General features: G+C 42.2%; 1 pseudogene; it reads left to right on the plus strand.

Moving 5' to 3' along the window:
* Positions 1 to 26,870, plus strand: part of LOC148778025 (uncharacterized) — a 318,848-nt pseudogene that overhangs the window by 152,867 nt on the left and 139,111 nt on the right.

Raw genomic sequence — 26,870 nt, forward strand, 5'->3', positions numbered from 1 at the left:
ATTGTAGGCAGACTCTTTACCATTTGATCCACCAGGTAATCCCTATTTTTGGTTTATCCAACCACTAATTAAGAAAATCCTCAGGCCCCCTTGTGTTATGATTTTCCACAGCTTAAGACAAAGGAACACTTGTTCAGGACCTTTTCTTGAGGAGTCTGCCAGTAAGGAGGGTAGTTATAATCTCCAGTTATCACACCTCTAGGTTGCTTGAAGCATTCACACACCAAGGCCACTCTCTCCCCAGGCTATTCACAGCTAATGATTATTCATGACTCATCTGGGCCTTTCCTGCCTTTGAAATCTTGTCTACATTTGTATCATGGCCCTATCTTGCAAGGGCTGTACCCAAGGACAACGTGGCTGGCATACATACATGAAACGGTCTAAGGTGGACTGTTTTCTAGTTGACTGGGGAACTTTTGACAACTCAAGTGCTCCTGAAGAGTCACACAGTTTAAGGAAGGTTTGGCAAGGCTGTCTTGGACGCTTTTATGAAAATATTATCTTCTAGGGTCCAACCTAGAACAGACTGATGGCTCTCTTAGGCTCCCAAGTCTTCTTTTATACCTCCTTTCATGAAAAGCATTTCCCTCAAGATCTTTGCACCTTTAATCCAATCTTGGCATCTGGTACTTACAGGATCTGGTGTTACAAAAACTGATGTGCATACTAAGGTTGAGAAAAATACTATCATTTCTTCTTGCAGAATTTTCAGTTTGTTGTGGAGACATGTTTTATCACGTCTAGTTCTTAGATGGTTTAAAACCAGTACTAGTTTTTTCTCGTTAGTTTTACATGCCTTCCTACCACTATTGTTTCAAGCCAATTTGGTTCACTAAAAAGGTAAAAGGACATACAGAGAAACGTGAATTTTTTTTTTTTAAATCAATGAATTGAACTCTGAATTTCACGCCCTTAGTCATAGTGGCCAGCAGAGCCTACAACCTCTTTTGGAAACCAAGGATGGATTTAGGTGTCCAGATACACAATCCTTTAAGTGCAGAAGGGTGTTCTCTGTTGGTGACACTGCGTGGAGGTTGCAACACTGATACCACCTGTGATCTATCTTCAGAGGAGCTTGAAGATAGATGTAATATGCTTGTCACAATGTCAGTGATGGATATAAAATCTTCCAGGCATTTTATGTTTTGTACAAAGAAGCCTCAATATTGCCAGTTCTCATTTTCATAAGGAATGTAAGGTGACTTCAAGGCAGAGACACAGTTACCAATCTTACCTCTTAGGATGTAATATAATGTTTCCCAACTGAGTCTTCAGTAATACCTGTGGTTTTAAAGTTTGGTTGATTCTGTCAATTTTATATAAACAAAAGCAATGATGGGGGCCAAGTGATTTGCATTCTGGGACTAGTGTACATCTTTAGACAAACTTGAAAAGAAAGCATAAGTCAGTATCTTTAACACCAAGATATGTTAAAGATACTGATTTTAAAATGGTTGAGGAGAAAAGGCAGGTAGAGTGGCAAGTGAAGTTAGAGGATGTTGTTTGTGATCTGGTCTTCTAGGTAAACTTCCCTACATGATTTTTTTAGTTTTAAGTAGTATAAAGCACCTCAGCCAAGACTCTATGAAATCTTAGGGTATGGATCCTGAAGTTCAGGCAAAGGGAGTGCAATGGTAAAGTTGCCCTGTGTCAGGACCTTAGTGTGTGTCTTTATATTGGGGTTCCTTCCCTTCACATGACTTTCTTTAACCTACGTGCACTTGTATCCTTGTTTCAATCTCTGCTCCTGTGGGAGAACACAGACTAAGGTAATCAGTTTGAAATACTAAGTGTGATCATTAGTCTTTGAGGAAAGGGATTATAGACAGGCTAGTGTATTCTATTCTGCCCAGTAATAGGAAGATGTTATAAGTCTTCTATGTGAAATTTCTGCCCATAGAGGCAAAAGTCATCCAGGCTGATTCCAGAAACATTCCTTCCACTGCCATCAGTAACCCAGATCCAGCTTTAAAAATCAGCTCTCAGTCTTTGGACCCATCCTGAATGAGTCATGGAATGGGATGTTATAGATTAGAGATCCAGTTGGTACACACAGCCCACCAGAAATGATGCAAAGCCAAGAGTCTTTCTATATATTGTGTATGTATATATTGTATTGATCCAAGTTAAAATTGTTTACCAATTTTTCTAAATTACCAGTATATAAAAGTCCCCAGAAGTGTGATATTACCATGTTTGCCTACTTTACTTGCAGACTTCACCTCCAGACAGAATTTTTACCATGCCCTAGTAGTGATGCCATGAGGCCTTCAGTGGATAAAAAGCAAAAACAAAAAACTGCACCCACTGCATGGTGGATGCTGATGCGGTACAGGATCCTTCCATGAAGGGCTTGTTGCTTCTGGGTGTGGTTTAGGCAGCCCTTATCAGTTCCTTCATAGATTGTTTCAGCTGCAGAGGGCCACCTCATGCCTAAGGTCTTGTATCTTCCCAGGTTGGCCTGCATCCATGACCAACCTATGTGGCAAGATAAAGGTATAGCCATATAAACTCAACAAATCAAAAAGGGATTCTAGCTCTAGAGCATCCCTTGTGAATGGTTGAGGCTGTTTTGGGATCTATACCACAGAATAGGGTAGAAGGAAGTAGGAGTGTGCAGAGGAGGACAGAATGTGGAACAACATTACCCCAAATGTATACTCTTCCTTAAGTTAGCTCCCTCAAGAAGGCTAAAATCTTAGTCTATCCCTCAAACTGCCATACCTTAAGAGTAACTTCATTATCTGTAGTTAAACATATCCTCATACTGTTATCCAAAAATCTTTAATATGTGAATTTTTATGTATATTAAGACTCTGATCCCCTATACCACAATCAGGTAGTTGCCACTGTGTCTTTTTGAACTATCCCTATTATCTAAGATTTGGACTGGATTACCTTTCTTGCCTCTTGTGGCTGAAGTTACTTGGGTTCACACAGCAAGCAGTTCTCAGGGAAGCTCTGCCAAGTCCCATTAGCACACCTTCTCATGGTGTGTGTCTGGGCTTTCTTTTATCACTGCACACACTAGACCATTTGTGATAGTTAATACTGAAAGGCTCATGTTTGCTAGATGAGTGGCAGCTTTCTGATATAACCGAAGCCCCCTACTATAATGCCTTAGCACTGATTTTCCATGGATACCGTCACACTGGGGATGGATGTAGGTATTTTCCATCTGTGCCATTGGCTCAATGTCAAGGGGAACCTTTCCCTAAGGCAGAACAACTTGATGAATCTTCTATGGATGAGACATTGGCTGTGATCCTCAAAGATGCACCACCTAGATCCTCTCCCTTGAAGGACTTACTGTCCAGCTACAGAGAAGGCACTCAGGAGACAGTCTTCAACCATCAACTCCTCCAGGGTGTGACTATGATACAGGTTTAACCTGAGGTTAAATGCTTTTAGGAGAGCAATCCATGGCCAGTGACTAAGCAGAAGAGTTATATGAAAGCTTGACCCTCTGAGTCCAATGAGGAACAACTCCTACAGGTTATTCTAAGTTTAGAGGACCTTCTTTCTGCCAGGTTGGCAGGGACTTTGGGGCTAAACTCTACATTTAGTTTTGATGGCCCCATGTCCTGTTCTAGACCTGTGCCAAGAAATCCTATCTGGCTTCTTTGCTCAACTTAACATGCACAGTAGTTCTTGCCAAGTCAGTAGCATTGTCATGGAGTGTCTTCCACTGTAGCTTATGTGGCAGCCACAGGTACCCTCCTCTGATCTCCCCTCCAGAACAACTGACCTCCATCTGTCCCTCCTTCAGGATGCAATCATATTCAAGTTGAGTCCATGCTTTTCCTAGGAGCTCCTACCCAGTAATTGGGCACTGTGGGAGAGAAGTGAAGCATGACCATTTTTCATTCAAAGAAGATTCTTCTAGAGGTACTCCTTGTTCTGAGACTCCCTGCTGGGCTGCCTGAAGCTTTCTCAGTTCACTATAGTTCTAAAGTCCTCCCTATTCAATTCTTCCTCCCCACTTCTTTTCCACAAGTCTTAGACCTATAAACAGTGTAAGGTTTCTACCTAATCCTGTCCCTCCCCCCCTTTCTTAGTTGTTAACCCCAATAAGTCTTCTGAACTTCTAATTCCTTTTTGGGTTTGACACAGCACTATAAGTCAAGATTTAGTAAAAGAAATTTCAGATTGTTTCCAGTGCTCCCATGAAGGTCCTGGGGTGAGGATAATTCTACTGAACTACTGGACCCTCATCAGAACCTGGAAAATTTTAACCCAGCCAATGTCTTCTTGGTTCTGAGAGAAAATAAAATCCACTAACTCATGTGATGATACCAGGTCTTAGCCTGGTCTAAGGGGCAGGCATGTCAAGATTCAGTCCCTAGAAATCTTTAGTTGGTGACAGGGTAAAGTAACATTTTCAAGAACTACCAAAGTCAAGAGAATTCCCTCTGACAAAAGAGTGCTAAACTTGTGCAGAACTGGTCCCAGCCTCTGACAGAATTTTAGTCATACAAGTTGAAAGTATTTATGTTCCAGACTATTAGGTATACTTCAGTTACTGACCTTAACTGTTCAAGATTTCACAGAATGGCAGGGACGATGTATAAGCTCTACATTGCTTCTTGGCAATATTTAAGTCCAACAGGCTCAGTCCTTAGGTCCATATATTGCTAAAATAGACACAACCATCTCCAGTGTGAAAAGAGAGGACTTTGGGCACTAGTAACCTCAGAAGCCAATATTTTTAGTTTTAGTAGGTACTTCAGAACTCAAAGTAGTGGTTGAAATATAACTGATACCACCTTTTAATGAAAGGAACTGGTGCCAGAGATCTTTATGGCTTTTTTGTTGTTCTACTGCTGCTCTGCACCCAAAGACAGCCTCCTACATGGATTTCAGAGAGCCAAGATTCCCATTCCCAGTTAGTCCATGTGCTCCACTGCATGGCTAGTATGATTCATATGAAGGAGTACACATCATTTAGACTGCTGTTATGGTAGTGATGTAATCCATAGCCCACCACATGCCAACATGGTACCATGAAGCCCATTATGAGGACATGCATATTTTTATAGTGTGAACACTGTTAAGTGTAGGCTTTGGCAAACATGTAAGGATATCAAGGAAAGCAGATTGATAGATGAGAAGATGTCAAGATTGACTTATTTGAATCTGAAGATAATGGTGGACAGAACCTAAAAGATTCCCACAGTATCAAAGAAAGGAAGCCAAATCTTCCCATTTGCTGGATACCTGGATGTGAAACTTTAGGATAAGAAATAAAGGTTAGAGGAGCACAAGAAAAACATTCAAGCAGGTGTCTGGCAGGATTCTTTCAAACTGGTCCCAGAGAATCATGAGGAATTTCATATGTAGTATGTCAGTTAAAGCTGGAGAGACAGGCTGCAAGAATGAGTAAGCTTTTCAGAATTATTTGCAGTCTATCCCAATCGCTACACCTTTAGAAGTGGCTTAACTACTGCTTGACAATTGCACTTGAGTTGGCAAGACAGATCAGACAGTTGTGTCTATGTGGAATATATGGTGCTTGTCCCTTTGTATCCTGCTTTCAGTCCCTGTAAGGAGGGGAAACAACACTTCTCATATAAGACTGTTGGGCTATTTGGTTTGGGTTGGGAGAAGATTATCAGAAAGTCAACAGGAAGAGGGGACTATCAGGGCAATTATTCCCCTGGCAACCACTGGTGAATAGAAGAATTTTCAGGCATAAATAAAAGCTTATTTCTTACAAGGCAGTCAGCTTCTCCCTGCCAGAATCTAGTATACATACTTCCTTTTTCTTTTGAACCTGGGATGCTACATCTTTTGTTGTTTAGTCTTCCATCACTACTAACTCTGGGTTATTGCATTCTCCCTTTATAAATAAGACCTTCATTGAGTTACTCTAGTTTCACTATGCTGTTTTTTCTTGGGCTCCCTGACTAATACAGTGCCAGCTCAGATAATTTTCTTAGCCATCCTGTGGTGTGGATATTGCTTGTCCAAGAGTAAAGTTAAGCCCTGAGATTGTCTATAAAATTCCTAACACTGAAGAATTCTTCAAATATTCACCTTCACAGTTCTTTTGACTCTTTTGTTCTGTGTTAATGCAGTAGTCAGCAGTGATAATAGAGTAGTATCATTGGGGAACAGGTTTGGAGTAAATTACTGAATAGAAGAGTTATCGTAAAATGCTCAGAATTGACTGATTAGATTTAGAGAAGTTGGATTCTACTTATAGATGAAATATTTAAAAATTCATAAATTACCACTTGTTTTGAAAGGCTCTAAGCTGATTGCAGCCATGAAATTAAAAGATGCTTACTCCTTGGAAGGAAAGTTATGACCAACCTTGCCAGTATATTTTAAAGCAGAGACATTACTTTGCCAACAAAGGTCCGTCTAGTCAAGGCTATGGTTTTTCCCGTGGTCATGTATGGATGTGAGAGTTGGACTGTGAAGAAAGCTGATCGCCGAAGAATTGATGCTTTTGAACTGTGGTGTTGGAGAAGACTCTTGAGAGTCCCTTGTACTGTAAGGAGATCCAACCAGTCCATTCTAGAGGAGATCAATCCTGGGTGTTCATTGGAAGGACTGATGCTAAAGCTGAAACTGCAATACTTTGGCCACCTCACGCGACGAGTTGACTCACTGGAAAAGCCTCAGATGCTGGGAAAGGTTGGGGGTGGGAGGAGAAGGGGACGACAGAGAATGAGATGGCTGGATGGCATCACCGACTCTGTGGACATGAGTTTGAGTGAACTCCAGGAGTTGGTGATGGACAGGGAGGCCTGGCGTGCTGTGATTCATGGGGTCACGGAGAGTCGGACACGACTGAGCGACTGAACTGAACTGAACTGAAGCCATTATATTTGCATAATGAATACCATACAGATAGGTCTTCCCTGGTGGCTCAGTTGTAAAGAATCCACTTGGCAATGCAAGAGGTGTGGGTTTGATCCCTGAGTCAGGAAGTTCCCCTAGAGAAGGAAATGGTAACCCACACTCCAATATTCTTGCCTGGGAAATCCCATGGACAAAGGACTTGGTGGGCTACAGTCCATGGAGTTGCAAAAGAGTCCAGCACAACTTAGTAACTAAACCACCACCACCACCATGCAAATAAAGCAGAATATTAGTTTCAAGTATGTTCTTTCTCAGGTGACGTCTACATATAAGTCAAGACCCACCATTTAATAGCCATATGAAGGTGGCTGAATGTTGAGCCTCAAGCCAACTTTTTCACTGTCCTCTTTGCAGTCCATTGGGTTGCAAAAAGTTGGACACAACTGGGCAACTGAACAGCAGCAGCAATGAAGATGTGCAATCCTATTTCAGCTTGTTCGAAGATGCTTCCCACATAGATCTCTATAGGCTGGGGCTCTTACTTTCCCACCCATAAAAATGTTTAAGGTGTAGTTTAGTGTGGAGACGACTAAAGCATAGACTTGAGTTCTCAAATCTGAACTACCACAGATGCCTGAACTCCTTGGCTGGTTTATTTTATTGTAGTATTTCACTAGACCTGAGTATCAAAAAAAAAAAGTAAAATTTAAGAACCAGGGCTTAATTCAACTCAAATTTATACAGGAGGAGAATCTAGAATATATGATGTTCTAACAGTTGTAAAGGCAGTACCTCCAAATCCCTCATTGGCAAACAGTCATGGAGACTTGTTATTAAAATTATGCAGACTTGCCTCATTTGAAATTCCAAGAGGCATCATCTTTATTGATTTTCAAGCTAGAGATAAAAGAAAAGCAACTTAAGTGATGAAGCCCAGAGTCTTCAAGAGAGTGGCTGAAGAATGAGTCTTCAATATCATAGTACCAGCTCTTCCTGAAGGGTAGATGGGGTGTTATAATTCAGCTTGGTCCACTACTAGGCCTGATGCTCTCTCTTTACAAAAGATATGATACTGGAGCCCGTCATCAGGCAATTCAAAGCTTTACTACTGGCTCAGGCATAAGCAGGAGGGAAGTCCTGCAGAGAAGGGTCAGACAGTCAGTAGGAAGAGCCTAGTTCTGGACAGTATGTTCCATCTTAAAACTGGCAGGATTTTTGGAAAAAAAAATGCCAGAGGCTGACTGAGTTCTGACAACCTGTGTTGATCGGGAGGATGAGAAGGAAGATGCTCAGAGGGGAAGGATGAATGACCTTGGGGTTAAGTTTACCCAAAATATGGCTTTATTGTGAGTGACTTAGTGCTTCTAATTTCTGCATCGTCACACATCTTCATAGTGGAACAGTCTCCATGGTCATGAATCAGAAGCAGTTTAAAGAGTTCAAAGTAAGGCAGGAGAAAAGCTACCAGTCCAGAACCCTAGTAAAAAGTGACAAGCAAGGTGGAAGTCCTCAAGAGAAGGTAGGTTGACGCCCCAGGTGTAATGGCCAGGGCTCAGCGTAGCCGCCATTTTACCATCTCAGCAGGGCTGAAGTGGTGGTGGAGAGAAAAAGCCAATTGCCAAGATAAGCTGGTCTATTCCTTAATTCCTATTCCAGAGATCCTGGAATGCAAGCTTCTTGCCAAGGATGCCTATAGAACACGAAGCTATAACTGTACTCATAGGAAGTCTATTTTTCAGAGGAGTAAAGCTTAGTCTTGCTATGCTGGCCACATAGCTCAGATACCAGTTGTTGCAAAACCAAAAATGTTAGAGGATGTCACTTCTAACCTTCACCTGGAACCAATGCTACTTTGATGATATTTTACTCCGGGAAGTTTTCCAGTCAAAGACAGGAGAATCATATGGCAAACCTATTAGGCTTACAGGAGCTACAGGAAGGCATCATAGGAGATATAAACTAATCCTTCCCTGCTGCTGCTAAGTCACTTCAGTCGTGTCCGACTCTGTGCGACACCATAGATGGCAGCCCACCTGGCTCCCCCGTCCCTGGGATTCTCCAGGCAAGAACACTGGAGTGGGTTGCCATTTCCTTCCCTAGTAGGTAGAATTTTTTTTTTCTCCCTTTATTGCTTTAAGTAACAATTTTCCTACCCTTGACTTATTTGGGAAGTTTAAGTTGGCAGGTTTGTCCAAATTCACCTGGCCAAAAGAATTGTCAACGCCCAGGGAAACTTCTAACAACTTTTTCTGCCAGGCCCTAACCTCAAGGTAGCTGGAATACTGGACGGAGAGGGCCAAACATTTGTTTTTGACTGGTAAAGCAAATAAGCAGAGGATTTTGAATCAGAGAGAGGCTTATTTCACATTAAGATTGTTAAGTAGCTAGCATTTTTGGATGTGCATTCTACCCAGTGCTGTGAACATGGGCTGCTGTTATCTTAAATCCAGACACCGTGAGCTTGAGCTGTCTAAAATTTGACTTAGTTCAGTTTAGTTGCTTAGTTGTCTGACTCTTTGCAACCCCATGGACTGTAGCACACCAGGCTTCCTTGTCAATCACCAACACCCAAAGCTTGCTTAAACTCATGTTCATCGAGTTGGTGATGCCATCCAACCATCTCATCCTCTGTCATCCCCTTCTCCTCCTGCCTTCAATCTTTCCCACCATCAGGGTCTTTTCTAGTGAGTCAGTTCTTCATATGAGGTGGCCAACGTATTGGAGCTTCAGCTTCAGCATCCATCCTTCCAATGAAGATTCAGGACTGATTTCCTTTAGGATGGGCTGGTTGGATCTCCTTGCATCCAAGGGACTCTCAGGAGTCTTCTCCAGCACCACAGTTCAAAAGCATCCATTCTTCGGTGCTCAGCTTTCTTTATAGCTACTTTCGCATCCATCATATTCATACATGACTACTGGAAAAACCATAACTTTGACTAGACAGACCTTTGTTGGCAAAATAACGTCTCTGATTTTTATAAGTTGTCTAGGGTGGTCATAGCTTTTCTTCCAAGGAACAAGTGTCTTAATTTCATGGTTACAGTCACCATCTGCAGTGATTTTTGGAGCCCAAGAAAATAAAGTCTTGTCACTGTTTCCATGGTTGCCCCATCTATTTGCCATGAAGTGATGGGACTGAATGCCATGATCTTAGTTTTCTGAATGTTAAGTTTTAATCCAAGTTTTCATGCTCCTCTTTCAACTTTCATCAAGAGGCTCTTTACTGAGCATGGCCCTGCCAACCAGCACAAGAACCAGTTCCCCTGAGTCAGTCTCCCCCATCACAAAGCCTCTTATCCTTATTTATCAGAGGGCAGACAGAAAGAAAACCACAGTCACAGAAAGCTAATCAAATGGATCACATGGACCATCAGTTCAGTTCAGTTCAGTTCAGTCGCTCAGTCGTGTCCGACTCTTTGTGACCCCATGAATCACAGCACGCCAGGCCTCCCTGTCCATCACCAACTACCGGAGTTCACTCAAACTCATGTCCATCGAGTTGGTGATGCCATCCAGCCATCTCATTCTCTGTCATCCCCGTCTCCTCCCACCCCCAATCACTCCTAGCATCAGACTCTTTTCCAGTGAGTCAGCTCGTCGCATGAGGTGGCCAAAGTATTGGAGTTTCAGCTTTAGCATCAGTCCTTCCAATGAACACCCAGGATTGATCTCTTTCAGAATGGACTGGTTGGATCTCCTTGCAGCCCAAGGGACTCTCAAGAGTCTTCTCCAGCACCACAATTCAAAAGCATCTATTCTTCAGTGATCAGCTTTCTTTACAGTCCAACTCTCACATCCATACATGACCACGGGAAAAACCATAGCCTTGACTAGACGGACCTTGGTTAGCAAAGTAGTCTCTGCTTTTTAATATGCTATCTAGGTTGGTCATAACTTTCCTTCCAAGGAGTAAGCGTCTTTTAATTTCCTGGCTGCAATCAGCATCTGCAGTGATTTCGGAGCCCAAAAAAAAAAAGTCTGACACTGTTTCTCCATCTATTTCCCATGAAGTGATGGGACCAGATGCCATGATCTTCGTTTTCTGAATGTTGAGCTTCAAGCCAACCTTTTCACTCTCCTCTTTCACTTTCATCAAGAGGCCTTTGAGTTCCTCTTTACTTTCTGCCATAAGGGTGGTTTCATCTGCATATCTGAGGTTATTGATATTTCTCATGGCAATCTTGATTCCAGCCTGTGGTTCTTTCAGCCCAGCGTTCCTCATGATGTACTCTGCATAGAAGTTAAATAAGCAAGGTGACAATACACAGCCTTGATGTACTCCTTTTCCTATTTGGAACCAGTCTGTTGTTCCATGTACAGTTCTGACTATTGCTTCCTGACCTGCATACAGGTTTCTCAAGAGGCAGGTCAGGTGGTCTGGTATTCCCATCTCTTTCAGAAGGTTCCACAGTTTATTGTGATCCACACTGTCAAAGGGTTTGGCATAGTCAATGAAGCAGAAATAGATGTTTTTCTGGAACTCTCTTGCTTTCTCCATGATCCAGCGGATGTTGGCTATTTGATCTCTGGTTCCTCTGCCTTTTCTAAAACCTGGTTGAACATCTGGAAGTTCACGGTTCACATATTGCTGAAGCCTGGCTTGGAGAATTTTGAGCATGACTTTACTAGCGTGTGAGATGAGTGCAATTGTGCGGTAGTTTGAGTATTCTTTGGCATTGCCTTTCTTTGGGATTGAAATGAAGACTTACCTTTTCCAGTCCTGTTGAAACTATGAGTCATGCCATGTAAGGTCACCCAAGGTGGAAGAGTCATGGTGGAGAGTTCCGACAAGACATGGTCCACTGGAGAAGGCATTGGCCAACCACTTCAGTATTCTTGCCTTGAGAACCCTGTGAACAAAATTTGACTTAGAAGCCTGACTTTGAAAAAGTAAGGCTTATTTGAAGTTTAAATACTGCTTGGAACTGCAGAGAGGGTGATTTTTTTTTTTTTTTTTTAAGTAGACAAAGCCAGATACTCCTGGAAGCCACCATCACAAGTTGGGATTAACACTAGGTTTCCAGGCCTGAAAATGGTAGAAACTAGGAAGCAATGATTTTAGGAAAATCAAGGTGATGTGTACAAGTTCCACACTAGTGATCATCAACAAGGGGAAAATTGGGGATTGAGAATGGAGACCCTAGATAGCAGAAGTCCTCTAGAACTGGAGTTGCATGCTGTTGTTCATAGCTAGTGAGAGATCTCAGAAAATAGTAGAGAAGCATTCCATGAGAATAATTGAAGTTCAGGCCTTTTATTCCCCCCAGGAACACCCAGGGCGAACATTCTAATACAACTCCACTTAGGACCTGTGTAAGACCCAATGACTAGGTCTTTCTGGAGGTAGCTTTGTCTTATTTCTTCTTTGGAGCCCAAGGACAGTATTCGGGAATATTCCCAGAGTTTTGAACAAGAATACAGATGTCCCCAAAATGGTTTGCTAATAAATTATGCTAGACTACTCACAGTGAGCCCAAGAGGAAGCACAGTAGCCTGACATACAGCCCTGAGCAACTCTTCTACTCATGGCCCACAGGTCTCTATCTCCTGCTTGTTAGTTGAGCTTCTAAGCTGTCACTTCACAGCCAGAGTTAGTGATAGACCAATCACCTATGGGACAACTAAGTTCATCCTCTTAAGAGGCTGCACAACCCCTTGATTACCTTCATCAATTCATCGCCACTGCCCAGAACACAAGATACCATATACTTTATTCCAGGTTGAGGATTTTGTAACTGCCTGTGAGGAGTATAAATCAAGTAATTATAAATTACTTATCTCCCAACATGTGGGCTCCTTATTCTAGGCTTATCAGCCACGTGCCCCAGCAATATTCCCCAAGCCTGCCATCCTAACACCCACCAGGAAAGCTCATTATAGTTGTAAATTCCAGGCCTCCTGGTCTTTACTCTCAGGAAACAGCCCTCTTTGACACTTATACTCAGCATGTAACATCCTGGAAACTTCTCTCCAGTAGAAAGCCATCTACAATTGTTCCATTCTCTGGGGTAGTGGTAGATATTGGCATCTTTTTACCACTGATATACCTTCTAACTTTGAAAGTCTCAGGTAGCCACTGAACAAACAATTGATTTATATCTGTTTCCAGTAATTACTCAGTTCAATCATAACCATAAGGCTTTTGAGATTCTCAAAATATGAGAACAACTCAAGGCACTTCCTGCTGTAGATGCAGGGTTTGTCTGTGTTACTAGTTTCAATCAGATCTAGGGCTTCCATTATTATACACTTTGGATGAGATTTGACAGAGGGTTACAAATCCCTTTTTTCCATTTACTCTTTCTCCTGTTTTTCCAAGAAGAATTCCAGAATGAGGCTTTCTGGTGGAGATACATAATAATCTCAAAAGCTCAGTGCATCAAATGGGTAGGACTAAACTTAAACACTACCTCTGGACACTCAACACAGAAGTTGCTATCCATTGGGCAGAGACGCTAAGATGTACTCCGGGCTCAAAGGACACTCAATCTCACTTAGTATATGCATCAGTCAATCTTAAGATTGAACACTAATCCTATGAAGGTATGATGTAAATGCAACTGCAGCATTTAGTTCAATATGTGAGACAATCATGGAGTTTTTCAGTGGGATAGAGATATTTACATACATGGATCCTAAACACCAACCCAAGTTTAGGATACATTAACTCAGTACATTAGTTTCACACCACGGACATGAATGATACTAGGACCTAGTCCCAAAAGATGCCCCCATTTAAGGCAACAGTCAAGGGTTGAGATACAGTTCATACTTCTGCCCAACTTGGCTATAAATTTGGTGTTCCCACTGCACCCTCTGTCAGGTTCAGTAATTTACTAGACCAGTTCATGGAACTGAGTTCTTAATGCTTACCGGTTTGTTATAAACATTAACTCAGGAACGGCCAATTTGAAGAGATGCATAGGGTAAGATTTGGGACAGGCAAGTGGCCCAGAGCTCCCATACCTTCTCTGGGCACACAACCCTCCCAGCATTTCCACGTGTTCACCAATGCAGAAGCTCAGGTCTCATTGTTCAAGAGTTATCAAAATTAAATTCCAGCCCCTACTTGCCTTTTCTGGAAGTTAGTGACTAGAACTGGAAGATTCAGTCCACTAATTACTTCTTTCTAGTAACCAGTCCCCTTCCTGAGGTTGTTTAGGGAGACTACTTTAAGTTATTTAATTAGCATAAACACAGGTGTGATCAAGACAAGTTTCTTATGAAAAAGAGAAGACAGTCATATCACTCAGAAATTTCCAAGGGTTTAGATGTCCCTAGTTTAGATGGCAGAAAAAGACAAATATTTGACCATGCATAGTCAGTATTTTTTTTTAATTTTAAAAAAGGTTTTATTTATACACCATAGGCAGTTAGATTGGAGAAGGCAATGGCAACCCACTCCAGTACTCTTGCCTGGAAAATCCCATGGACTGGAGGAGCCGGGTAGGCTGCAGTCCACGGGGTCGCTGAGAGTTGGACATGACTGAGCAACTTCACTTTCACTTTTCACTTTCATGCATTGGAGAAGGAAATGGCAACCCACTCCAGTGTTCTTGCCTGGAGAATCCCAGGGACAGGGGAGCCTGGTGGGCTGCCGTCTATGGGGTTGCACAGAGTCGGACACGACTGAAGTGACTTAGCAGCAGCAGCAACAGGCAGTTAGATAAAGCCAGACTTTTTTGTATGTTTTTCTTAGTAAAACCAGGTATATTCCCCACTATTCATAACCTAATACTGGCTGTTAGATACATTTTAACCTTAGAATGCAGAGAAAACCCTTAAACTCACAATGATGTTCATACCCATCATAATGGAAAAAAGTTTTGAATATCTAAAGCTGAAATGAGGGAAAGTATCTTTAAGGCAAGACAGAGTTGCAGTAACATTAACTTGTTAATGTTAATGGTAGAGAGTTCCACACTCTACCATTCAGTATGTGTTAAGGTCTGTAGTATAAAAATGCTACCTCAATGTCTAGATGGCACTTGTCCCAAGGAACAGGACCCTGGGGGAAAAACACACTCCAACAAGGGCTACATGGATCCCTAGTGGAGAAAGGCAGGCTTTGAAAGGCCTCATTGGGTCAGAGCCAGATTGGGGTGACTTCAGGGACAGTGAAGTAGAGATCCTTATTGACTTCCAGAGCACAAATATAGGCATCTTTCTAGCCATAAACATAGTTCCTTCAGAGAACAGTTCAGAAAAACTACAAGAAATACTAAAACCTGAGCTTTAGGCTGAAACTTGGCAGTGGGTAAAGGTTTACATGCTCAATGAGGGCCAGCAATGAGACAACTAGGGCCAGGCATGGGTCGTCTAGCTACCTGGAGTATCTGAAGGACATGTCTCTGCTTGTCAGAGCGACATTAACAGGTGGAGAGAAGTTGGCAAACACCTTTAGATCCTTTTGAATCTGCCCCAGAGGTGCATAAACTTCATCGATTTTTAAAAAGCCCTGAAGGTTCAAGGACTTTAGAAACCCTGAAGTTTCAATCTTTGAAGATAAGCTTTTCACATTTTAAAAACTCACTAAGGATTGCCATTCCAGGTGGCATACCATGAGTTTCCCTTAGTTACATCAGCTTCTCCAAACCAGAGAATAATACTACCAAAGAAGTTCTCACACTGTTGTGAAGGTTCGGAGCTCCACACCAGAATTCCAAAGCTAGGGATCCAGCAAAGGGATTGGGAATCCCCAGGGAATCTTCTTCAGTAATCGGTGCAAAGAAATAGAGGAAAACAATAGAATGGGGAAGACTAGAGATCTCTTCAAGAAAATTAGAGATACCAAGGGAACATTTCTTGCAAAGATGGGCTAAATAAAGGACAGAAATTGTATGGACCTAACAGAAGCAGCAACAGAAGCAGAAGATATTAAGAAGAGGTGGCAAGAATACACAGAAGAATAAACCAAAAGATCTTCATGACCCGGATAATCACGGTGTGATCACTCACCTAGAGCCAGACATCCTGGAATGTGAAGTCAAATGGGTCTTTGTTTATCACTATGAACAAAGCTAGTGGAGGTGACAGAATTCCAGTTGAGCTATTTCAAATCCTAAATGATGATGCTGTGAAAGTGCTGAACTCAATATGCCAGCAAATTTGGAAAACTCAGCAGTGGCCACAGGACTGGAAATGGTCAGCTTTCATTCCAATCCCAAAGAAAGGCAATGCCAAAGAATGCTCAAAGTACCACATAATTACACTCATCTCACACACTAGCAAAGTAATGCTCAAAATTCTCCAAGCCAGGCTTCAACAGTACATGAACTGTGAGCTTCCAGATGTTCAAGCTGGATTTAGAAAAGGCAGAGGAACAAGAGATCAGATTGCCAACTTTGGTTGGACCATTGAAAAAGCAAAAGAGTTCCAGAAAAGCATCTACTTCTGCTTTATTGACTTTATTGCTTTTTTAAAGCCTTTGACTGTGTGGATCACAATAAACTGTGGAAAATCTGAAAGAGATGGGAATACCAGACAAACTGATCTGGTCCCTGAGAAATCTGTATGCAGGTCAAGAAGCAACAGTTAGAATTGGATATGGAACAACAGACTGTTTCCAAATCGGGAAAGGAGTATGTCAAGGCTGTATATTGTCACCCTGTTTATTTAACTTATACGCAGAGTACATCATGAGGAACGCTGGGCTGGAAGAAGCACAAGCTGGAATCAAGATTCTTGGGAGAAATATTAATAACCTTATATATGCAGATGACAATCACCCTTATGGTAGAAGAACTAAAGAGCCTCTTGATGAAAGTGAAAGAGAATGAAAAAGTTGGCTTAAAAAAAAAAAAGGAAAACCTCAGAAAACTAGGATCATGGCATCTGATCCCATCACTTCATGGCAAATAGATGGGGAAACAATGGAAACAGGGAGACTTTTTTGGGCTCCAAAATCACTGCAGATGGCGACTGCAGCCATGAAATTAAAAGACACTTGCTGTGAAGTCAAGTGGGCCTTATGGCAGAAAGTGAAGAGGAACTCAAAAGCCTCTTGATGAAAGTGAAAGAGGAGAGTGAAAAGGTTGGCTTGAAGCTCAACATTCAGAAAACAAAGATCATGGCATCTGGTCCCATCACTTCATGGGAAATAGATGGAAAAACAGTGGAAACAGTGTCAGACTTTATTTTTTGGAGCTCCAAAATCACTGCAGATGCTGACTGCAGCCAGGAAATTAAAAGACTCTTACTCCTTGGAAGGAAAGTTTTGACCAACCTAGATAGCATATTAAAAAGCAGAGACATTACTTTGCCAACCAAGGTCCGTCTAGTCAAGACTATGGTTTTTCCCGTGGTCATGTATGGATGTGAGAGTTGGACTGTGAAGAAAGCTGATCGCTGAAGAATTGATGCTTTTGAACTGTGGTGCTGGAGAAGACTCTTGCGAGTCCCTTGTACTGCAAGGAGATCCAACCAGTCCATTCTGGAGGAGATCAATCCTGGGTGTTCATTGGAAGGACTGATGCTAAAGCTGAAACTCCAATACTTTGGTCATCTCATGCAACGAGCTGACTCACTGGAAAAGAGTCTGATGCTAGGAGTGATTGGGGGTGGGAGGAGACGGGGATGACAGAGAATGAGATGGCTGGATGGCATCACTGACTCGATGGACATGAGTTTGAGTGAACTCCGGGAGTTGGTGATGGACAGGGAGGCCTGACGTGCTGTGATTCATGGGGTCACAAAGAGTCGGACACGACTGAGTGACTGAACTGAACTGAACTGCTCTCTGGAAGAAAAGCTATGACCAACCTAGACAGCATATTAAAAAGCAGAGACCTTGATTTGCCAACAAAGGTCTGTCTAGTCAAAGCTATGGTTTTTCCAGTAGTCATGTATGGATGTGAGAGTTGGAATATAAAGAAAGCTGAGCACTGAAGAATGGATGCTTTTGAATTGTGGTGTTGGAGAAGACTCTTGAGAGTCCCTTGGACTGCAAGGAGACCCAACCAGTCAATTCTAAAGGAAATCAGTCCTAAATATTCATTGGAAGGACTGATGTTGAAGCTGAAACTCCAATAGTTGGGCCACCTGATGTGAAGAACTGACTGATTAGTAAAGAGCCTAGTGTTGGGAAAGGTTGAAGGCAGGAGGAAAACGGGATGACATAGGATGAGATGGTTGGATGGCATCACTGACTCTATGTACAGGAGTTTTATGAGTAAGCCCCGGGAGTAGGTGATGGACAGGGAAGCCTGGCGTGCTGCAGTCCATGGGGTCACAAAGTCGGACATGACTGACCAACTTAAATGAAATGAAATGAAATGAGGAAATCTGACTTTAAACGATAGTGGGATTTGATTACAGAACTTCCACAGAACTCAAGGAAACAGACTCCTGGAGGGCGCACACACACACACAATCTTGAGCATACCAGGACCCAGGGGAAAGGAGCAGTGACTCCAGAAGAGACTGAGCCAGACCTGCCTTGTGAGTGTTTGAATATCTCCTATGGAGGCATGGATGGTCAGTTGCCTGCTGTGGGGATAGGGGCATTGGAAGCAGCAGTCCTGGAAGGCATGTGTTGGCCTAAATCCTTTTTGGAGGTCACCAGTAGACCTACTGTACAGCCTATGACTCCAGGACTGGGTTGCCTCAGGCCAAACAACTAATAGGGAGGGAGCACAGCCCCACCCATCAGACAACTGGATTCAAGATATACTGAGCATAGCCCTGCCCACCAGAACAAGACCCAGTTTTCCCCACAACTAGTCCCTCCCATCAGGAAGCAAGAACTATAGTCCTGCAGCCTCCAGAAAGAAAACCACAATCAACAACAAAATTCTGTTAATCAATTATCCTTCAATTAAAACATAAGTTTTTTAAAAATAGACTTTATATTCCAAATAAATGAGATTCCTACTATAGACACAGAGTTTAGACCTATACTGAAATATGAACTTTTCTCCAATAGAGGAGGTCACAAACAGAGGTATGAGATTTCCAACTTATTTCTGTATCAACAACTATCTGGACAAATTGCTCTTAGTTTCACCTAGGAGGAGAATTCCTAGCCCTCAGGCCAAGTTCATGGTTGTCAAAGTCTCTCCCTCATTTTTGTGATCAAGAATTGGCTCATTTTCTTCAAAAGTCACAAAGAACTGAGTGACAAGGCAATGACACGGAAACTCAAGAAATTTAAACATTAACATTTCTAAGAAATGTTACCTTTATGAGTATATGATTATAAGGAATAAATTCTAAGCTTTAGGGCAAAGTAAAAGATTTTACACTTTCCTTGGCATTTCTCATAAGAGCTTTGAATAGAAGAAAGGAACAGGATAAACCCCATATGTATGGAGAGATGTAAGCTTAAGTTTAGCTTAGAAGAGAAAGTGATGGCAGAGTAAAAATCCTCTAAGATCTTTAATTCCTTTGAAGACATAGGTGTCAGAAAAGGATAGAATATGGGTCCACAGGAAACAGTGTTTGGACTACAGTCTCTAGGCCAATAAGGCTAAGTCCCTTTATATAGTCATATAGCATTACATGCAAGGATAAAGAGTTGCCAGCCTTACCCTCCAAAGGAACTAAGAGATACCCAACACTAATATATGCTGTTTGCAGGTATACCTGCCTCTTTTCCATTACTAAGTTCAGACTGACTGACAGTAACTAGAACATGAATGCCAGAACTCAAGGTTTTCAGGCAATGAAGTTGTCTGCCTTGAGTTCTTCACTAGGTCCGCTAAGACGTAGTTTTCCTGGATAAGAACTTTGGTTTTGCTTACTGACACTGCCTGAACCCCACATACTGTTGTCTCACACCAGAGATCTTGGTAGCAGATTCTGACTGGTATTTGTCTCTCTCCCTGCTTTAGCCAATTTCTCCAATTCAAAACCAGCTATAAGATCCTTCTTTGATTCAAGCAGAACCACCACTGGCAGCAAGAGGCTCATAAGCTACATGCACTTAGGTATCTAGTCAGGTGTTTAAGAAGACATCATGGGAAGTATTTCCCATATGCAGGGCTTCCTCATGCCAGAATCTACCCACACATCCTATACTGCCCACGTCTGCCTGGATGCCTAGGAGTGTGCAGTGATAAAAGTCTGGATATGTGTAACAAATCCATGAAGTAGAAAAATACTGTAATTGGCCCTGGGCAGGTAACGAAGTTGCTGCAAACTGGGCTCTTCTGACAGCAGATACTGAGAACTAGAGATGCATAAATGACCAACCTAGACAGCATGTTAAAAAGCAGAGACATTGTCAATAAAGATCCGTCTAGTCAAGGCTATGGTTGTTCCAGTCGTCAAGTATGGATGTGAGAGTTGGACTATAAAGAAAGCTGATTGCTGAAGAACTGATGCTTTTGAACTGTGATGCTGGAGAAGACTCTTGAGAGTCCCTTGGACTGCAAGGAGATCCAACCAGTCCATCCTAAAGGAGATCAGTCCTGGGTGTTCATTGGAAGGACTGATGCTGAAGCTGAAACTCCAATACTTTGGCCACCTCGTGTGAAGAGTTGACTCATTGGAGAAGACCCTGATGCTAGGAGGGATTGGGGGCAGAAGGAGAAGGGGACGACAGGATGAGATGGCTGGATAGAATCACCGACTCGATGGACATGGGTTTGGGTGGACTCCGGGGGTTAGTGATGGACAGGGAGGCCTGCGTGCTGTGATTCATGGGGTTGCAAAGTGTCAGACATGACTGAGCGACTGAACTGAATGTCTATTGTGGAGTAGCAACTGGTGTAAGACAGAAGGAAGCTGGATTAGGCATAGAATGCTGTCAGACCATCATGCCAACCTAGTAGTCTCTGCCAGCCCCATACAAAGCTTCATAGCCCTTTAGCTAAGTTCCATCTAGGGTGACGATGGTACCATGGTACACTGTGGGTCATTGTCTGAGCTTTGTTCTGAGAGGAATATATCCTTGGTTATCACTACTTTTCACTCATCTGCCATATTTGGCCCCCCTCAGTAACCAAGAGGTGATGTATAAATACCCCAGGTCCTTTTGCACCTCAGGTATGAGATTTCCTCAGTGTATCTTACATCCTTTCCCAGAGTTTTCTTAGGTTTCCCATGGTGGCTTGCATAATCATACACCAATAGTAGGTGTCTTTCTCCATCTTTCACTTTCTTCTACCAGCTTTTCCACATTTCCCAAATAAACTACCTACAATCAAATTCACATCTCTGGGGTCCACTTGTAGAATAAGCATCTTATGGTTTCTTCTATCTGATGGGAAATAAGACAATTTTTCCCTTTCCCTTCAGATAAATGTGAGAAAAAAAGACTTCCTCTCCACCCTTCAAAGCAGTCCTCTGTTTGCCACTCCAGTTTTCTTTCATAAACTCATGAAAACTCAAGTCTAACATTTGCCAGTCCATTATTGCCTCATATACTACAAATGCCTGCCCTAATGAGTACTAATGGGTTTCTAATGACACACATATGCAGATTTCACTTAGTGTTCAATTCCCTAGGAGGGAAACTGAGGAAGACAAGAACAATAGATTCTCCCAAGATAGGGCACTCTACTATCCTTTCAGTTCAGTTCAGTGAAGTTCAGTCGCTTAGTCGTGTCCGACTCTTTGCAACCCCATGAACCACAGCATGCCAGGCCTCCCTGTCCATCACCAACTCCTGGAGTACACTCAAACTCATGTCCATCGAGTCGGTGATGCCATCCAGCCATCTCATTCTCTGTCATCCCCATCTCCTCCTACCCCAGTCCCTCCTAGAATCAGACTCTTTTCCAGTGAGTCAACTCGTTGCATGAGGTGGCCAAAGTATTGGAGTTTCAGCTTTAGCATCAGTCCTTCCAATGAACACCCAGGATTGATCTCCTTTAGAATGGACTGGTTGGATCTCCTTGCAGTCCAAGGGACTCTCAAGAGTCTTTTCCAGCACCACAGTTCAAAAGCATCAATTCTTCGGCGATCAGCTTTCTTTATAGTCCAACTCTCACATCCATACATGACCACTGGAAAAACCATTGCCTTGACTAGATGGACCTTGGTTGGCAAAGTCATGTCTCTGCTTTTCAATATGCTATCTAGGCTGGTCATAACTTTCCTTCCAAGGAGTAAGCGTCTTTTAATTTCCTGGCTGCAATCAGCATCCTCAGTGATTTTGGAGCCCCAAAAAATAAAGTCTGACACTGTTTCCACTGTTTCCCCATCTATTTCCCATGAAGTGATGGGACCAGATGCCATGATCTTCGTTTTCTGAATGTTGAGCTTCAAGCCAACCTTTTCACTCTCCTCTTTCACTTTCATCAAGAAGCCTTTAAGTTCCTCTTCACTTTCTGCCATAAGGGTGGTGTCATCTGCATATCTGAGGTTATTGATATTTCTCCTGGCAATCGATTCCAGCTTGTGCTTCTTCCAGCCCAGCGTTACTCATGATGTACTCTGCATATAAGTTAAATAAGCAAGGTGACAATATACAACCTTGACGTACTCCTTTTCCTAGAAGAGTGCTAAATGATTACATATTAATAAATTTTTATCCTCTTATTTAATTTTTATTAATAAAGTTTTATCCTCTAATGTGATTGGACCTTAAAATTTCAGTAGAGTTGAAGGGAAATGGTGTTTAGCTAGTGCTGAGAATTATGGAGGAGCTCACAGAAGTGTCAAAGCAACTTAGAGACAGATGTTTCACAAGTCAAAAAGGCCATTAGGAGAAGACTTTACATTTTCCATTTTTGGTATTATAGGAAAACTAATATTGTAGAGAAATTGATACAAACACCTAAAAGGCTGGACATTTTTACTGAATACTCAGCTAAATTGGCAAGTAAGTGTTGTGCTTAGCATTCAAGGGGAACTTAGGTTCAAATAAGCAAATGCTAAAACACGGTTCTGCTCTGGGAGTTTGCAGTGCAGTTGTCCAGAGTTTTGGTTCATACAGGCAGCACAGGGCAGAAAACCATGACAGCTAGGGTCCACACAAAGTCTGCAAGTAGAACTAAAAAAACCAGCTCAAGCCTGAAACCATGACAAAACATATCTTTAAAGAGAAGGAAGTCTGCTTTCAGTAGGAAAGGTAATCTGCCTCTCAGTACTGGCTAAGAATGAGCAAAAGTCAATTGGGGGCTACAGTGAACTGTTAAAAGCCGCCACAGTAGAGAACCACGTTTTCCCAGGGTGGAGTCGGGGAAGGATGACACAGGTCATGGTTTAGGTCATTGCTACCATCTCTAAGCCAGCTACAATTTCTTAGCAGAGAGACCTCTGCTGGTGATAACTGTATGCTTTCAGAGATTTGCCAGCCGCTGTTCCAGACACCCCAAAGAACTCCTTCATTGCACTGAGAAGATGCAGGGAATATGACTCATGTCCCTTGGTGGGGCAGGTGCCAGCCTGTAATGAAAGCAATTGTTTCCAAGGAGGCAGGAACTTCCTGATAAGAGCTGACTCCTGGAGAGCTATGTGGAGGCATTTGGGGAAGGCGGGGTGGTGAGAACTGCTGGGACTTACCCAGATAGAGAGCTGTGTGACTGGTGGGAAGTGATATGTATAGCTCCTGGTTAGGTTCACAGATGCCAGGCTGACTTCTGAGTGATTCCCTATGTTTTACCAGCTCTGGTGCATCTTCAACTTAGTCTGATTCACATCTTCCAAAGAGAAAGGCAACAGTCAGAATCCCAGCTAGTGAGTCTATCCAGGGTCTAACCTCCAGTCTGGGGCTTCCTCTTGACACCAGCCAATAGTCTTCCCACTCCCACTTTACAGTGGCCTTTATACCACTGAGAGGTAACCACCTCCCCCCACCCCCAGCCTAAGGTAGAGTGCTCTCTACAGGGACATATATAGCTTCTTCATGTACCTACAGATAGCCTAGATCTTCTGCCCCTAGTAGTTTCCAGATTCTCGTACACTCTTGCTGCTCCAAAAACCAACTCCATCCTGGATAGTAAACACTCTCAACACTGAACTGAAAACCCACCTGGTTATGACAAATGGCCTGCCTCTCTATTGATTTTTGTCTGCCTCTCTGAACCTTTAACAGCTGAGATTTCAAGCTATAGGCTCCAGTTCAGGTCTGCTTTCTGTCCAGATTGGGTTAAGTCAACTTTACTATGTCTGCATGATCTTTAGTAACTATAATAGTGTGGGATGTAGTTGTCACATTTTTTGAAAGTGTGAATTCATTCTGAACTTTGACTCAGCCAATACCTACTGGATTTAGTTAGGTTTACAAACAGAAATCTACATATGATACATGTAGTTATTGACTTAGCTTTTTTTAAAAAAAAAGTTTTCAAGTGTGCCATCTTGTTATGTTTACTCCCTTTCCCAGGGAAGACACTATCCTGAAGTTAATCCTTCCCATGTACATGCTAATACTTTCTACATGTTTGTATCTGTGACAATTGTATAATATTACTTTTTGGTGTAAATGGTACACTGTAGAAATTTTACAGTTTGCTTTTTCTCCAAGTTCTGTTTTATATTTAATACTCTTAGGCTGGAGTGATCTTATTCTTCATGACTTATGCTGTATCTATAGTCCTTTAAGCTCCAATAAAGTTTTTTTTCTTTTCCCCCCAATAAAAAGTAGTTTGCCTTTATTCTTATCCCTTAGGTCCCCAAATAAAAGCAAATGCAGATGTGGTCTGGAGCATACCTTAAACAGACTGCGAACTATTTCCACAGATTAAGCTCTAAAAATGCTGAGAAAATGACACTATAACAGGCAGCATGACAAACAAGCAAAAAAAGCATACAAGACAGAATCATGCATAGAATAGCATTACTGAAATAAGGAACAAACTCCCAGAGCAAACTTCAAGTGTACTACTAAAAGGAGAGGTACTCTCAAGAGTCAGTCACATTTATGAACTGAGCAGCTTCCCTAAAGTTGCACTAAGATGTCAATTTACAATAATACTGGTGTACAATGCCTTGAAGGGTTGATTTTCAGTGGAGTAGGTATATCACTAAGTCTTAAGAAATACATGGAGGGGTCGTGTTATCAAAATAACTGGAGGATGTTATAGACATAGTCTAGAGCCAGCCATGTTTTGAGGGCACATGACTGAAATCCTGTAGAATAAGAACTGACCTGCATTCCACATGACTAAGTTGTCTCAGACCTTGAAAGGAAGAAAACCAGTTAGCCTAGTCTAAAATCTCACTCCATCTGGCATAAAGAGTTTTGGGCATGGTCTTAATGCTTGTAGAATTTTCCAGGAACACAATCACTGTGTCAGTTGAAGGTTGCACATTGTTATGTGGAAAATTTTACTCAGAATTAAGTTACTATTTCTGAAAGTCACCTCATTTATAGCTACCACACTGACTTCACCTATAGTGTATTTTTAGGAAGTGAACTTTGAGGCACTTATGAGTGATACCATTTCACACCCACAAGGTTAGCATAAAAGTCAAACAGAACCAAGTGGTGGTGAGGATGTGAGATGTGGGAAGTGTTTTTTTTTTTCTCTTTTTACACACACAACTCCCAGTGCTTGTGGGAGTATAAGTTGATCATCAGAAGAGCTAAGAATAATCTAACAGTTTCTGCTAAAGGCGAGGCATGTGAGACCACAAATAGTCTGATTGGGGCAAATGAACCCAGGAGGGTATTGGGAACGTAGAGGGTTCCTTTACAGGTTTAGTGCTTTTTAATCTACAGAAGGTTCTTTGAGATAAGCCACTCTCGCCTCACCCCCAACCTGGGCTCTCAAGTGGTGCCTTGCAAAATGTGCTCAGATCCAAATGTACTGATAAGACTCGGACTAAAATCTTCAAGTGACTGAACTGAACATCTTCGAAATTTATTACAAGCTAGTGAAGACGAAGTTTCAAGTTCTACCTTTGGGGACTACTAGTTGGCAATTTTTGACAGTCTTTCCCAAAGCTTCTTTTTTAAAAAAAGGAGAAGAGCATGGGTTGCCATCTCAGTTTGCTTTCAGTTCAGTTCAGTCGCTCAGTCGTGTCCGCCTCTCCGCGACCCCATGAATCACAGCACGCCAGGCCTCCCTGTCCATCACCAACTCCTGGAGTTCACTCAAACTCATGTTGCCATCCAGCCATCTCATTCTCCGTCATCCCCTTCTCCTCCTGCCCCCAATCCTTCCTAGCATCAGAGTCTTTTCCAGTGAGTCAACTCGTTGCACGAGGTGGCCAAAGTATTAGAGTTTCAGCTTTAGCAATTTGCTTTAGCGATTGTTAATTCAGAGACAGTTAATCTACACAAAGAAAGGAATTCACTGTAGAGATAATATTCATATAGATGAGCTCTAGTTAAGCTAAACACAAACACCAGGATGAGTTTAGCACGGCAGTAAGTTGGAATTCATAGACCCAATGGGACCAACGATACACTACTCTATAGAAGAGCTAGCTTCGCTTTTCACTGGAAATAATCTAGGACAGTATAGCTTCATGAAGCAGGAACCTTTCTTCCAAAGGCATAGCATTAGCTTGTTCTAGTTCCCACCTGCCTCTGGACAACCCCAGTTGCAATATACTATCCAAGGAAGTCTGGAAGGACCCTAGAGGATTAGTATATGCTGGCGAAGACTAAAGCAAAGATCTAGGATAGCTTAGAATATAAACATATCTGCTTAACGTGTAAGGATACTGGGCTTTCACTGGGTGATAGTTTATATTCTAACACTGTTCTCTGTTCAGTCACCCTTAGAAGGTAGCACTCCCTCCTATCGATGGGGGAACTGAAGAATTAACATGACTTTGCCAAAGCCACATTACTACTAATTGTCAGAGCCACATTTCAGGTCTTTTTATTTGAAAATAATGGAAATCATTCTAGTGAGAGGAAGTTTTTAAACAAAGTATGTTCCTTTTATTTTGGAATGGATTTTAAACAGATTTTAAACATGCCTTTAAAAGAAAAGAAATACTCTTACTGTCATCCTCGGACATTCTTCACTGAGACCCACTACTCAAGTTTCCTTTGTTGCCTGCTATTTTTACTCAAGGAAACATGGTTTGCACACAAACCATTTTAGTTTTCTCCTAAAAACTAGTGGAGTCATATCTTGTGCTCACACTTGAATGGGTTGTATACCCCAACTGTCTTCCCTACTTTTCCCGACCATTTCAGCTTTTTGTAGGTC

Source organism: Moschus berezovskii, chromosome 4 (assembly GCF_049115385.1).
Source record: "Moschus berezovskii isolate FMDL1 chromosome 4, NW_MosBer_1.0, whole genome shotgun sequence".
Lineage (NCBI taxonomy): Eukaryota > Metazoa > Chordata > Mammalia > Artiodactyla > Moschidae > Moschus > Moschus berezovskii.